Below are 16604 nucleotides of genomic sequence, written 5' to 3'. Positions count from 1 at the left end.
CGGATGTAAACATCTTACTTAAGAGTAGTTACTTTCCTGGGATGCCTTTGGGAATAGGAATGAAGAAATATCTCTTACTTCCTATCCCAAAGAAAAGCTTCTCCTTTGGATTAGGATATAAACCAACCAAAGAAGAATTGGAGTCTCACGATGCAAAAAACAAAGCACGTAGAGACAACAATAAGTAAGGGATAATCCGCTTACTCCCACCCTATCAACAAACCCTTAATGGGAAATTCATTAGGGAGGGAAAAGATTACCCATGCTACAATATTTTGGAACCCTTAGTTTTGGAAGGAATCAAGAAGCCTGGATTTGAAATATTTCATGATTGCTACTTCTTGGATGACGAAATTAGTATCGTTAAATCAAAACACCCAACTCCAGAGTGCTATGATGGGCAAGCATTTAACTTGCTATTTGGACTAGAGCAAAATCATGTCGCTACAATCACCAATTAAAACGCCATTCAAGATGAAGCTTTTGACCCAACCTCGTTAATCACCCTTTCAAACGAAACTTTTGAGCATGGATGGAGGAAATCTTTCAAATGGACCAATCACAAAGGTGATAATCTGAAAGTCGTCACAGGCGAAGGGAAGATGTTTGAAGAATCGGACGATGAATCTATTATAGACTCTAGGGAAGCTGAAAATCTAGGCCTTGTGGCATTACTAAGTCTTTATTTTCTAGTTCTACGAACGAAGGTCCTAAAAAGTATTCTTCTCTTGATGCACTCTGGTCGGATCTAAATCTACCGCAAGTGTACTGGTCAATTACAGTAAATATAGGGTGAGCAAGGTATCGTATCCACAAGGAGGTCTACTCAAGTACCAAATTAAGAAACTAGAATATTATTTAGACGACGAAAATATGAGAAAAGTACTACTAAAACTATAAACGATATGATTAAAGTTGCAAACAAGTATAAGAAATAGTTCTAGGTTTCGGGTTTCGCCAATTACTCTCTACAATAAAATTAAACTAATTGCAGGGTTGAACATATATAATGTAACAATCATCGAGTTACCAATAGTATGTAATCTCCTCTTCCAAGGTAGAAAACGTATATTTAAATCAACATTATGCCTACTTCCGTGATCACAACAATTGAAATAAACTCATTAAGGATAGGAATTCAATAAGACCACCCCAAGTGTATAACTAATCCTAAAATTATACTACTTGACGTTTGATAATCCCACGGACTAGTATTGAAAGTTCACTCCCGCTATTAAATCAATACCTTAAACATACAATCAATTGGCCAGATTAAAAGTATGAATTAAAACAAGATTATCAAATTGCAATCATATAAATAAAACCCAAACAAAGTAATTCAATTCATTAATAGAAATATAAAAGACTACATCCCTAACCTAGAACAAAGGAAATTAGCTAGACATGGAAATCAAGAGAACACAACTGATTAATGAAGAGTCAATATTAAACATATTAAATCAAACCAAAATCAATCAATTGCATAAAGTTAAGGGAAGAAAGAACGATGCTCCAAGCTCAGTCCAGTCACGGCTCTCGTGAGGTGCTGATGTTCGTCTATGAGTGATACCTCTGCCTTGCTGCGTCTCCGTGTGTGTAAGTTATCTCCCTTCTGCTGCATGGCTGCTCTTCTATATCAGTGAGTTTTTTGAGGGTTTTTTTGTGGGTTTTCCTCTTGCTGCCGCTGCTACTCTCCATTGGGAGTTATTTGAGTTAGTGGGTTTTTAACCCACTTTAATTCACTTTGTAAAATGTAGCTCGTGGAGCTTGTAGTGGGCCTTTCTTTATTTTCCTTTTCTTCTTTTATCATAAATTCACCTGAGAGCATAATAAAAAGAATGGAAATTTGTTATTGCTTTTCAAAATATGTCATAATAATAGAATATTGGAGCATAATTAAGTAAAAGTAATCTATTAAGCTTAACAAAGATAAATTCATAATAAGACATTAAAATCTTTGTAAATGCATAATTTGTACTCTAAAATAAAGTAAAATTGATATAATAAAGTATATAAAATATGAACTTATCAACTCCCCCACACTTGAGATTTGCTAGTCCTCAAGCAAATAATAATAGATCATATAAAGAATTTTGAATTCAATTTCATTTCAACTTTACTTTATTGTCACAATCAATGAGAATGGATCAAGTGTGATATGAAACAAGAATTAGCACCCTCATTGATCAATCATTCTTACCGTTTCTTTTCCCCAAATTTGAATCCACCCTAGGGATGCTCAACCGTTTAGATCATGCCTCTCTTCGGTTTGATGACCCTCGTCAGGACTTGCACAAAATCTAACCTTCCACCAATTTGTAGACCAATAGTGTATATAGATCAAAAGGATTTTCATATGGTTGTAACGAGGCTAGAGTTAAGGGTGTGAATATTTAGGAATGTGGTGGTAAAAATGCCAAGCTAAAAGAGTAATACACAATCTTTAAAAGTAGAGATCATATTCACTCTTACCAATATATCATCACCGTACTCCAATTTTTAAACTATAACCCTTTTTTTTTATCATATATTCATCATTTTCAACTTATTTCGATTGTATGATATTTTTTCTTTTTTTTTTCAACTTTTTTCATTTTTTTTTAAACTTTAAAATTTTTTTTCTTCCCTCTTCTATTACAAACTTATGACATAACTCAATAATAACATCACTCCTTTTAGCAAGGCATAGGTAAAGGCCATAAACTTGTAATGTAGGATTAGCCAAAAGATGGATAAAGCGGCACAACAGGGCTAAGCAATAGGAAAATGTAAAAGAAAAAAAAAATATATGAGTGAGCCTAAATTCTGAAAGTTCTAATCATGAAAGAAAAATAATGCCTTTATCATTTCTTATACACCTTGGTTTTTGGTCTCAGGAAGCTAAAATGCAAGTCCCAATTTGAGCGATCAAGAAGAAGGATATATATGTTGAAAATGGAGTCTTACGAGGTTCGTGGCCCTCCTTTCGGAATTCATCGTATAAGGGAAAAGCAATCCATCTTACCACAAAGTCACAAAAAATGTCACAACAAATGTCAATGAAGGACTTATGCTATATTTACATACCATGTATATTTTTTTTATTGATCCAAAACAAGTCAATTAGTGACAATCAAAACGAAACTTTCTTTTTTTTTTCATGAAAATTCTGCAGAAAATTTGGCAGCACTGACAAGGTAAAGTCGTATCCCCTAATAAAAAATAATTACCTAAATCATCTAACTAAAGTATATAGGGAAGTAGGGTCGAACTCCACAGGGAAACAAGTCTTTTTACTTCTAATTAATTATTATAATCTAAATTATCTAAGTAGCCAATATTTTTACGAATAAAATCTAAACTACGGAGAATAAGGTCGAAAGAAATAAAGTAGGGAGAAAATCAAATATTAAAAGACCTAGGGCATAGGTTCACTAATAAACAATATTCCAGGGCAAATCATAATAAGCAATCATCAAGCATTGGTTAATCAGATTATAAAGGGCTTTCGCTACGTATTATAACCACAGAGTTAATTTACCGGTATTAAATCTCATCTGTCGAATCTCGACTTAACCATTCATAAATTAATCCGCATATTGAAACTAAGCCTAAACATCAATTCTCATCTGTCGAATCTCGAATTAATATTGCTAAACTCATACAATTAAATCTGGTCAAACCTAATTGCATAGCATTAAAACAATCAATAGGAAATCAACCAAGCATTGATAATTGACAATCACAAAATTACCCCTTCATATCATTTATTAGATCCCCATAAACCCCAGAAATTAAACTACTCACAAATCATCATGACTAAACTAATCAAATAAATAAATAAAAGCATAATCAAGAAAGCAATTAAAATAACTAAAATTAAAAGGGAAGAAATTGTTACCAAAAAAGAAATCTGGAATTAAAGGAAGAATTAAGAACAAAAGTTGAGAGAGAATTTAAGAGAGACAAAAATACTAAGTAGAGAGAGAAAGTCTAAGAAAGAAGGTAAGGTAATAATTCCGTACAAAATCGTATATAAACGTTTCCTAAAACAAGAATTAAAACTAAACTTAATCAGGTCTTCCAGAAACGCGCGCCCGATCGGGCGAAGGGCCGCCCGATCGGGCGCGCCTTTTTCTTCGTGTTCCTACCCAGCAGCCTCGCCCGATCGTGCTTGGTGCTTGCACGATCGGGCGCGCCTCAGCACGCTCAGCCTAATAGTCCTGCCGCGCCCGATCGTGCTAGAGGTAGCCCGATCGGGGGGTTGCTTCTCCTTGAGGCTTGGACTTCGATTGGGCTAGATTTCTCGGCCCAATCCGGATTTCCTCTCGGGTCTCGAATACTTGGTCCAAATGCCTCGGGATCCCAATTACCGAGCCCTTAATCACCAGCTCTCACCGATCCTGGGCTCCCAAAGTGGTCGTGTCCTTATAACTTCCGTAGTTGATCCATAAAGCCCGGGAAAATGCTCCAAGAGTGCAATTTCCTGTAAAATACAACTAAAACTACGAAAACACTAGAACACACAAATTAGTAATAAAAGTGGCCCGAAAGAGCCAAAAACACTACTAATAACGACCAAGGGACGGGGGTAAAACACTATATAAAATGGACATATCAAACTCCCCCAAGCCAAACCTTTGCTTGTCCCTAAGCAAAGAGCTCATCAATGAACATATAAAACATACTTCACCCCATTCATCAAATCAAAAACCAACGATTCAAGGCAAATCTAATGAACATGCTTCAAAATCAATCAATCTTATTCATCTAATCACCCTTCCTCCCCAACAATTGTCAAGTAGAGCAAACCACAAGAGCATATAGAATTCAAGACTAGTGCTCACACACTCAACTCTCATTTATGTGGCGAGTAAAGGATGTACTCGATCGCTCTCCAACCTAACCCCTTTAATGTGAACAATGCCCTCCCAACTCACACTCTCGTGTGTATAAAAACATTGAACGCCCATCCTACTAGTCGACTCGAAATATGCCAAGTCATAACTTGCATTGATAAACAACACTTGCACATTTACATAACTTCTATGCACAAGGTCGGAAGGTCTTTTAAGCTTGTAATGTAAGGCTAGGGTAAAGGTAGGATAAATTTGGGATTATGTGAGAGAAAAGCTATGCATTAAGGGAGCCATATCCTAATAAACCCATGATCAAAATAATGATGATCATACACCTCCATCAACATAACCAACTCCAACAAAAACCACCAAATACAACTCTAATCATCATAAACAAACCCAACACTCACAATAATCACTCATAAAAATATGATAATGTAGAACTTGAGTGAAATACAAACTTTGAACTCATTCTTTTTTTCTTTTGTTTTTTTTCTTTTCAAACTTGAATTTTTTTCTTTTCTTTCTCTTGAACAACCTTCAAATAGAACATTTGAGCATTAATTTTTTTTTTCTTTTGCTCTTTTTTTTTTTTTAACTCATATTGGAAATTTCAACTTTGAAACACAACATATCAATATTTTCCAATCAAAAATCAAAGAACAAACACTCTTCTTTTATTCCCACATTGTGCAAATAATGTGCACACCACAACTCCCTCACCTCACCAACTAATAGCTCCCTCAAGCCAAGCTTGGGACTAGTAACCAATTGGGCTCATATAGGCTTGTAATGCGGCTAAACAAACAATAAAAGGGCACAAGCAACAACATGGGTAACAAGAAGGGAACAAATGTATCTAAATACTCTGAAGGCTACCTAAAAGAATGAACGCCTTCGTCCTCCTCATGTGCATAATAATAAGTCATGAAACACTACTCATAGTTGCAAATCAATACTCAAATTCATTGACATACCAGAAATTATGGAACTATCACACATTTCCTAACCAAATTAACAAGTCAAGCACTATATTCACAAGTAGTTGGGCAAGATTGACTCATGTTTAGGAATCCAAGCAATTAAATTTCAAATCATGACCAACAAATCCACAATGCTCATTATCAATAACCAAGCATCAAAACAAATTTTATTTTCTTAAGTATGGGGCACAGGGAAGTATGATTCATAATTCATTGGAACGTATTTTTTTATTTTTTTTATATTTCAATTTTTTTTTATTTTTCATATATAAGAAAGCAATAAAGAACTACACTAGGAAAGCGATAAAAACAATACTAGAAAGCAAATAAAAAGAGAAAAGGAAGAGAGTTACCAAGTGAAAGAACACCCCCCCAAGCCAAATCAAGCAATGCCCTCATTGACTTGGGAGAGTAGCCTACTCCTCATCCTCATCCATCCTCGAATAGCCCTCGCCGTGGCTAGAACCGGCTCCTCCATGGCTAGAGCCACCACCTCCATACCCCGAACCACCTGCAAAGTAGTTAGGGTCCACATTCCCCCCAAGCCCACCAAAAGATACATCGGTCCCATATCCATGGACCGATGAGTAGTCGACGTAGGTACCAAAGGCACTTGGGTTCGTATATCCACCCTGTGGATATTGGAACCAATCAGGGACAAGTGAATCGGGGGGAATATCCCCCCGACGGGCGTAGTCATCATACATGGGGTATAAACCCCTCCCTAGGTTCCTCTCCACATAACCTACCCTTCTATATAGAGACCCTACTCTAGCATCCAAATCCCTCACCCAACCCTCAACTCTCCCTTGCCCCGTCTCAATCCTATCCAATTGGCTCCTAAAAGCCGAGAAGTCATAAGGGGCGTTGGGGTCTATGTTGTAGTTGGTAGAGGAAGTGGGGATATTGTATGTAAAGGTTTGAGGTGGTGGGTAATGTGGTGAATGGTGAGGAGGTGAGTGGTCAATGGCAGAGTGATGGGGTTGAGGTGAAGGGTGCGGTGGTTGCACCTCACCTTGACCGTTAAGCTCAAAAGTGTAAGAAAGCTTCCCCTTCTCAAATTTGGTCAAGGTGGGGTGGGGTAAAGTGAAAGCATTATCCCTCCTACCCGATTCCCGTTGAATCACCCACCAAGTCTCCTCTCCCATGACATTAACCCAATTAAGACCACCTAGATAGGGTAGGTCCATAATAGTTGGGTCGGCTACCTTACCGTCATCGTTAGGGACAAAGCTAAGGTGTTTGACCGCTATATGTGTAACTAGGCCACCAAATTAAATGGGTACCCTAGACCTACCCGCCTTGGCCGCATTGGCCACCCGTTGGAAGTGGTTGGCCATTTTATGGACTATATTGAGCTTTTCACTCCTAGGGATTATGTATGACCCTAGTAATTCAAGCTCATCCCGCCTAACATTGGCGGGTTCATGCCTTCCAAAAATGGTAAGGCCAACAAACCGTTGCCAAATCTTTGGCACGGGATGTTGTATCCAAGTACCTTTAGCATGTTTGAGGTTCAAATTAGGATCCCCCGTAAGGGATTGATAGACAACGACAATGTTGTCTTGGGGTGGTTCAAGAGGCCTATCCGATTTCAACTCAAAAATTTTACCGAATTCTTTCAAAGTCAATCTAATATCATTATTGAATAACCAAAATTGAACATGAGAAATTAAGGCATTTGATTTTATGACATTAAAACTAGAAACGAATTCTAAGGTTAAATAATCATAAGTATCGTAATGCATGTTAAAGAAACCGCTCATGCCAACTCCTTTGAATAATTTTTCCACATGCTTGTGAATTCCTAGTCTAATAAGGGTAGGGTGATGAATGAAACGAGTGGGAATTACCTGCCTCGTGATGAGGTTAAGCATCCTCTGCTTTTGCTCTTGGGTGGTGATGACCACCCTCTCCCATCCCGGAATTTGCAAATCCGGGTCAATTCTCGCCTCTTGGTTCCTTGAGCTTTCCCCCCTCACCGTTCTTGACCTCTTGAAAGCCATTGATGGTAGAAAGAATAGGAATTGAGTGGTTTCTATCTCTTAGGGTTTAGAGAAAATTGAGAGAAAATAGTGGAAATTGGGTCTAGATTGTAGAGAAAGGTGAAAAGATTAGGAATATGTAAAAAAAAATTGAGTTTTGATGGAAGGATTGGAGAGGACCTTGAAGAATAAGTGAGTTTGAAGGTGTAAAAATGGGGGTTTTAGAGAGAGAAAGTAGAGGAGAAGAAGATGAAGTAAGAAGAAAATGAGAAAAGAAAAAAGAAGAAAATATAAGGGAACGGCCAAAAATAAGCGCGCCCGATCGGGCGGATCATTTGAAATCTAGAATTGGAGTTGCGCGCCCGATCGGGCGAGCTCCGCCCGATCGGACGCGAACACGAACGAAAAATTCGCCCTATGGCTCGCCCGATCGGGCGAGCTTTGCCCGATATATCTATTCCTTCACTCGATTTGCGCCCGATCGGGCAACCTCGCCCGATCGGGCGAAATTTGCTCGAGTTTGTAACTGGACTTGCGCGCCCGATCGGGCAACTCCGCTTGATCGGGCGAAATAAGGCTCGATTCCAGCTCTCTTCTCGCGCCCGATCGGGCGTTACCCGATCGGGCGAGCTTCGCCCGATCGGGCCCGTGCCCAGTCGTTTCCTTTGCTTTTCTTCGTCTTCAAATTCTTCTAAGTCTTTTGACCTCTTAAACCTATACCTGTACAAAAACACTTATAAACGGTAAAATTTCACTCTCCTCGCCTCTCTAAAGTAAAAATAAAAATAAAACTAGTCTAGAAAGCAAGAAATACGGGTTGCCTCCCGCAAAGCGCTGGTTTATCTAGGTCCCGCACGACCCTCTTACCACAGTGAAACTCAGAGTGAATCGGAACTACTTAGGTGAAGTATATCAACCGCACCGATTGTAGCCCCCTCATGATATTGCTTGAGTCTTTGGCCATTAACCTTGAACTCGTTACCATGTTCGTCAAAAACTTCCACATAACTGAATTTGTTGGCCCTTTTTACGATAAAAGGACCCGACCACCTTGACCTTAACTTTCCTGGGAAAAGTTTAAGTCGTGAGTTGAATATTAACACTTTATCACCCTCTTTGAATTCTCTCGGAAGGATCATCTTATCGTGCCACTTCTTCGTCTTCTCTTTGTAGACTCGAGCACTATCATAGGCCGTCAACCTAAACTCATCGAGTTGATTAAGTTGGAGTAACCTCTTTTCCCCCGCTAGTTTGGCATCTAGATTGAGCTCCTTAATAGCCCAATATGCCTTATATTCCAATTCAACCGGGAGATGACATGCTTTTCCATACACGAGTCTATACGGAGTAGTACCTATAGGGGTCTTGAATGGAGTTCTGTATGCCCAAAGAGTGTCGTCCAACTTGTCACTCCAATCTTTCCTTGATTTTGACACCACCTTCTCTAGAATGGCCTTAATCTCGCGGTTGGAAACCTCGACTTGGCCACTAGTTTGGGGGTGGTAGGCTAAACCTGTCCTATGGTAGACACCATACTTTTTGAGGAGGGTGTCCAACTTCCGTTCATGAAAGTGAGATCCTCCGTCACTTATTATAGTTCTAGGTACGCCAAATCTTGGAAAGATGGTCTTCTTAAAAAGTTTGTGGACGACCTTGGCGTCATTGGTAGGAGTGGCGATGGCCTCAACCCACTTGGATACATAATCTACGGCGACAAGAATATAACGGTTCCCTTTTGAAGAAGGGAACGGTCCCATGTAATCAACACCCCAAACGTCAAAAATCTCAACTTCTAAAATTCCTGTTTGGGGAATCTCATGCCTCCGCGAGATGTTGCCAGTCCTCTGGCAAGAGTCACAAGCCTGCACAAACATGTTAGCATCTTTATACATTGTAGGCCAATAAAAAACTGACTCGTTAATCTTGGCCACCGTTTTAGTGGGGCCATGATGTCCTCCATATGGTGAGGTGTGGCAACTAGTAAGCACACCGTGGACTTCCCATTCGGGAACACACCTGCGAAATAATCCATCTGCACACTCACGAAACAAAAAAGGATCATTCCAAAAATAATGCTTAAGATCAGAAAGGAATTTCTTTCTTTGTTGGTAGGACAAGTAAAGGAGTAGAGTACCACCCACTAAATAATTAGCAAAGTCTGCATACCATGGGTGTTGCTCTACAACTGCATATAGATTGTCATCAGGGAAAGAATCATCTATAGGTAGAGAATCCTTACCCTCATCATACCTTATACGTGACAAGTGGTCTCCCACTACGTTCTCTGCTCCCTTTTTATCTTTGATTTCTATGTTGAAATCTTGGAGCAAGAGAACCCACCGGAGTAGCCTTGGCTTTGATTCCGCCTTAGCTATCAAATATTTCAATGCTGCATGATCAGTAAAAACAATAACTTTAGAACCAACAAGATATGATCTAAATTTTTCTAAAGCATAAATAACAGCAAGAAACTCCTTTTCCGTAGTGGCATAGTTGACTTGGGCTTCATCCAAAGTTTTGCTAGCATAATAAATAGGATGAAAAATCTTGTCCTTCCTCTGTCCGAGCACGGCTCCTAGTGCAAAGTCACTTGCATCACACATGATTTCGAAAGGAAGGTTCCAATCGGGAGCACATATGATGGGTGCCGATATCAAAGCCTGCTTGATCCTGTTGAAAGCCTCAAGACACTCGTTAGTAAAAATAAATGGGGCATCCTTGAGCAAGAGTTGTGTCAGTGGTTTAGCAATTTTAGAAAAATCTTTGATAAAGCGGCGATAAAACCCCGCATGACCCAAGAAACTTCTAACTCCTTTAACATTAACTGGGGGAGATAATTGCTCAATCACTGATATTTTAGCCTTGTCTACTTGTATGCCCTTATCAGATACAATATGACCTAGGACTACTCCCTCTGTCACCATAAAGTGACATTTTTCCCAATTAAGGACCAAGTTGCACTCTTCACATCTTTTCAAAACTTTAGCGAGATTAATTAAACATGAGTCAAATGAAGAACCATAAACGCTGAAATCATCCATAAAGACCTCCATAATAGACTCTATGAATTCAGAAAAAATGTTCATCATACAATGTTGAAAGGTAGCGGGTGCATTACATAAACCAAAGGGCATTCTACGATATGCAAAAGTACCATAAGGGCATGTAAAAGTAGTCTTTTCCTGATCTTCAGGGTGAATCGGAATTTGGAAAAATCCCGAATACCCATCCAAATAGCAAAAGAATTTGTGATTGGCTAACATCTCAACCATTTGATCAATAAAGGGAAGGGGGAAGTGATCCTTTTTAGTGGCGATATTTAATCTACGATAGTCTATGCACATACGCCACCCTGTTACAGTTCTAGTGGGAATTAATTCATTTTTTCCATTTGTTATCACAGTCATCCCACCCTTCTTTGGCACTACCTGCACGGGACTTACCCACTTGGAGTCAGAAATAGGATAGATAATACCTGCATCAAGTAGTTTCATAACCTCTTTCTTGACTACTTCCTGCATGTTAGGATTTAATCTTCTTTGGGGTTGAATGCAGGGCTTATAGTTATCCTCTAGATGTATCCTGTGCATACAAAAGTCAAGGCTAATACCCTTGAGATCATCAATACTGTACCCTATAGCCTTCTTGTGGGTTTTGAGAACCCCTAGAAGTTGGGAAGATTGTAGGTCAGTGAGTGCAGTACTGATGATCACGGGGTGTAGTTCCTGTTCATCTAGAAAAACATATTTTAAATGAGAAGGGAGAGGTTTTAGCTCAGGTTTCTTAACCTCTGCAGGTTTTGATTACTGAACTAAATTTACTACCTTCATTGTTTCCTTGGGGCTTAACTCTTTTAAGGAAAGAGCCTTTTCAATATCTTATACCTCATTACCCCAAATGCTTGCATTGTCGCTAGATAAATTCCCGCAGAGAACTTCCTCTAAGGGATCCTTCGCAAGAACCTGTGGCAAGCTATCATCACAAATATCGTCCATTACATCAATTATATCAATGTAGCAACAATTTTCCTCTAGCATAGGCCCTTTCAAAACCTTCCCTAAATTGAAAGTAACATTATCGTCACCTACAGAAAGGGTTAGTTTACCATTTTTTACATCAATAATCGCTCTTGCAGTATGGAGGAAAGGCCTACCTAATATAATGGGTATTTGTGTGTCCTCTGCCATGTCTAAAACAACAAAATCAACAGGAATAAAAAATTTACCAACTCTGACAGGTACGTCCTCTAAAATACCTAAGGGGTATTTTACCGAACGATCTGCCATTTGCAAAGTTATATTGGTAACTTTTAATTCTCCCATATTTAATTTAGCGCAGACAGACGATGGCATGACACTGACACTAGCCCCTAAATCACACAAAGCTTTGTCAATAAAAACATTCCCAATGTGACAAGGGATAGAAAAACTACCGGGATCCTTTAATTTAGGAGGGGATTTGTTTTGCAATAAAGCGCTACACTCCTCTGTGAAAGCTACAGTTTCTACTTCATTAAAGGCCCTTTTCCTAGTCAGAATGTCTTTCATAAATTTAGCATAAGCAGGAACTTGAGTGATTAAGTCTGTAAAAGGAATTGTTACATGCAGGTTTTTAACCACCTCTAAAAACATACCGAATTGTTTATCAAGCTTACTCTTCAGTTGTCTATTAGGGAATGGAAGCTTGATAACTGGGCTCTGCACATCTCCTCCCTTATCCTGCGATTTACCCTGCACAAAAACATTAGTAGGGTTAGTATCTATTTGTAGCCCTGTAGGGATAGCAGGATTAGCGTTTGGTATAGAGGAATCTAGATCAGGAACTGGTCTATCTTCCTTTGGCATAGGAGGTCCATCATAATGTGAACCACTCTGTAAAGTGATTGCGTTGGCATGATCTGTAGGATGGATAGGTTGTGCTGGTAGAGCTCCCTGCTGACGGGATTGTAGGGTAGATGAAAGTTGTGCAATTTGATTGTCCATGATTTTATTATGGGCTAGGATAGAATCAATTTGCGCATCCCTACTCTCCATGTGCTTTTGCATATTGGCAAGTATTGCTCTAATTTCTGTCATGGCAGGGTCGGAAGATGATGAGGGTGATGCTTGGCTTTTCTGGCCGGAATTAGGATGATAATATTTTTTCTGTGGTGGGGTTTGTTGTTGTGGTCGTTGTGGAGGTGGAGGTGGAGGATTTTGTACATTGTTGCTCCGGTACGAAAGATATGGATGATTTTTATAACCGGGATTGTAGGAATTGAAATAGGGGTTATTTTGCCTATAGGTCTGAAAGCCATTAACTTGTTGCATAGAGCTCCTACAATATTGCTCCCAATGACCTACAATTCCACAATTTTCACAAAAAGCTTCATGGTAAGCAACAGCAGAAACATTAGCTATAGAGTTAGGAGCAGCAGTAAGATTATCTAATTTTTGACAAATAGATGTTAATTGAGCTTGCAAAAAGGAAACGGAATCGACACTATGTTTTCCTTTATTTGCAAACCCCCTCGGATTTCCATATTGGGAATTGTGTATTGCCATGTCTTCGATAACCTGTCATGCGTCATCCACATTTAAATTCATAAACCTCCCACTAGCTGCCGAATCTAGCACTTATCTAGAAGAATTTCCAAGTCCATTATAAAATGCTTGGATCATCAATTGTCATTGTGCTAGATTGTGGTGGGGGCACTCTCTCTGTAGATCCTTGAACCTCTCCCAAGCCTCATATAATGTTTCGTCGGCCTCTTGAGCGAAGTTCTGAATATCACTCCTTAGCACCGCTGTTCTCTCTACAGGATAATATTTATTATAGAAATTCAAAGCAAGAGTTTCCTAGTCAGTAATACCAAGTGCAGTTCTATTCAAACCATTAAACCATAATTTTGCTTTGCCACATAATGAAAAGGGTAAAAGAATCTCCCTGATTTGGTCTTGCGTGACCCCGGCTTGTCTAATGGTGTTACAATATTGGCAGAAATCTGCGATGTGAAGATTAGGATCTTCATTCTTAGCTCCGCTGAACTGCTTCCTCTCCATCATAGTGATAAATTGGGGCTTGATCTCAAATTTAACTCCATCTAGAGCCGGAGTGGGAGTAAGGTGCGGGAAATCTGTGAGCTTCGGTTGCGAGTAGTCATTGAGTTTCTTCTGGGCCGTCATCTCTGATCCTGAATCTGAAGAAATATCTGTGTCACTAGAATCAGAGGGAGGATCGTGGTGATTATTGTTATTATCACCAGAATCCGCCAGGATTTGCTTGTAGAGATATCTCTGTCTATGGAAGGAACGTTCGATATCAAGATCGAATGGGATATAACCTGATCTGGAACGCCTGGGCATAAACAAAAACTAGAAGCAAATGTGAGATTTGTCTCAGAGAACTATCGCTCTCTGAGACAAAAAAGGGAAATAATCTAGACTACAAAAACAATCAGAAATAAAAATAAAATCGTTTCCCCGGCAACAGCGCTAAATTTTGACAAGGTAAAGTCGTATCCCCTAATAAAAAATAATTACCTAAATCCTCTAACTAAAGTAGATAGGGAAGTAGGGTCGAACTCCACAGGGAAACAAGTCTTTTTACTTCTAATTAATTATTATAATCTAAATTATCTAAGTAGCCAATATTTTTACAAATAAAATCTAAACTACGGAGAATAAGGTCGAAAGAAATAAAGTAGGGAGAAAATCAAATATTAAAAGACCTAGGGCATAGGTTCACTAATAAACAATATCCCAGGGCAAATCATAATAAGCAATCATCAAGCATTGGTTAATCAGATTATAAAGGGCTTTCGCTACGTATTATAATCACAGAGTTAATTTACCGGTATTAAATCTCATCTGTCGAATCTCGACTTAACCATTTATAAATTAATCCGCCTATTGAAACTAAGCCTAAAAATCAATTCTCATCTGTCGAATCTCGAATTAATATTGCTAAACTCATACAATTAAATCTGGCCAAACCTAATTGCATAGCATTAAAACAATCAATAGGAAATCAACCAAGCATTGATAATTGACAATCACAAAATTACCCCTTCATATCATTTATTAGATCCCCATAAACCCCAGAAATTAAAATACACACAAATCATCATGACTAAACTAATCAAATAAATAAATAAAATTATAATCAAGAAAGCAATTAAAATAACTAAAATTAAAAGGGAAGAAATTGTTACCAAAAAAGAAATCTTGAATTAAAGGAAGAATTAAGAACAAAAGTTGAGAGAGAATTTAAGAAAGAGAAAAATACTAAGTAGAGAGAGAAAGTCTAAGAAAGAAGGTAAGGTAATAATTCCGTACAAAATCGTACTTAAACGTTTCCTAAAACAAGAATTAAAACTAAACTTAATCAGGTCTTTCAGAAACGCGCGCCCGATCGGGCGAAGGGCCGCCTGATCGGGCGCGCCTTTTTTTTCGCGTTCCTACCCAGCAGCCTCGCCCGATCATGCTAGGTGCTCGCACGATCGGGCGCGCCTCAGCACGCTCAACCTAATAGTCCTGCCGCGCCCGATCGTGCTAGAGGTAGCCCGATCGGGGGGTTGCTTCTCCTTGAGGCTTGGACTTCGATTGGGCTAGATTTCTCGGCCCAATCTGGATTTCCTCTCGGGTCTCGAATACTTGGTCCAAATGCCTTGGGATCCCAAATACCGAGCCCTTAATCACCAGCTCTCACCGATCCTGGGCTCCAAAAGTGGTCGTGTCCTTTTAACTTCTGTAGTTGATCCATAAAGCCCGGGAAAATGCTCCAAGAGTGCAATTTCCTGTAAAATACAACTAAAACTACGAAAACACTAGAACACACAAATTAGTAATAAAAGTGGCCCGAAAGAGCCAAAAACACTACTAATAACGACCAAGGGACGGGGGTAAAACACTATATAAAATGGACATATCAAGCACTTCCCCTAAAACAGGCATATATCAAAATCTTTAAGTCATTCAAAACCTGCAAAAAATCCCAGCCATACTTCATACATGGCAAAAACACAAAAGGCAGTTGCAGAAAATTTCAAAAACCTCTCCCCCACGCTTAAGGACAAACATTGTCCTCAATGTTTATAAAAAGAACTGAAATGTAATCAGAGAGTAGGAGTATTTATAGCACGCCGAAAATTAAAATACTTAGAAGGGAAACAAGGAAGGAGACAACCTGGTAGAAAAATCTGAAGCTTGTTCCTTCAATGTAAAATCTCAGCAGCTCCACTGAATGTTAAGAGGGCAGCATTTTAGACTCGGAAAAACAACTGAAGTGGCAGCAAGCAGCTACACCACATGACACATAACCGCTTTGAAGCAGCATATTCTAGCAGATTATAGCTAGCAAAACAGTTACTCTCTTTTCTTCAATTAGAATTGAAGTGTCCAGCTCTCCATCTTATTTTCTAAGCTGCAAGAAAACAGAACAAATAGACAGAAAAGATAAAACAGGAACGAGAAAAACAAACAAAAACCAAAAAAGGAAAAGAAAAAGAACTTGGGTTGCCTCCCAAGAAGCGCGTGTTTTAAGTCACGAGCTTGACTATTTTGGTGCTTAATCTTCAGTGGGTTCTTCTAAGGAGTAAGTCACTCATGTAGGAACCATCTCATCAACCAAGTAAGGTTTAAGTCGCTGACCATTCACCTTGAAAACTTCAGATTTTCCTTGTATTTCAACTGTACCATATGGATAAACTTTCACAACAGTAAATGGACCAGACCATCTAGATCGCAACTTTCCTGGAAACAATTTCAAGCGTGAGTTAAAGAGTAAAACTTTCTGTCCCACTTCAAAAGTCTTGTGAT

At 38.9% G+C, this 16604-nt stretch overlaps 1 non-coding gene across 1 annotated transcript; it reads left to right on the top strand.

The window, feature by feature from the left end:
* The first annotated feature begins 13482 nt into the window (after positions 1–13482).
* Positions 13483–13589, top strand: LOC145626076 (small nucleolar RNA R71). Its single transcript, XR_014110945.1, has one exon. It is a non-coding gene; the product is annotated as a small nucleolar RNA R71 (small nucleolar RNA).
* The last annotated feature ends 3015 nt before the right edge of the window (positions 13590–16604 follow it).

Source organism: Chenopodium album, chromosome 3 (assembly GCF_948465745.1).
Source record: "Chenopodium album chromosome 3, dcCheAlbu1.1, whole genome shotgun sequence".
Taxonomy (NCBI): Eukaryota; Viridiplantae; Streptophyta; class Magnoliopsida; order Caryophyllales; family Amaranthaceae; genus Chenopodium; species Chenopodium album.
Note: the sequence above shows the minus strand (reverse complement) of the source record. Positions and strands in the feature narration are given on the sequence as shown.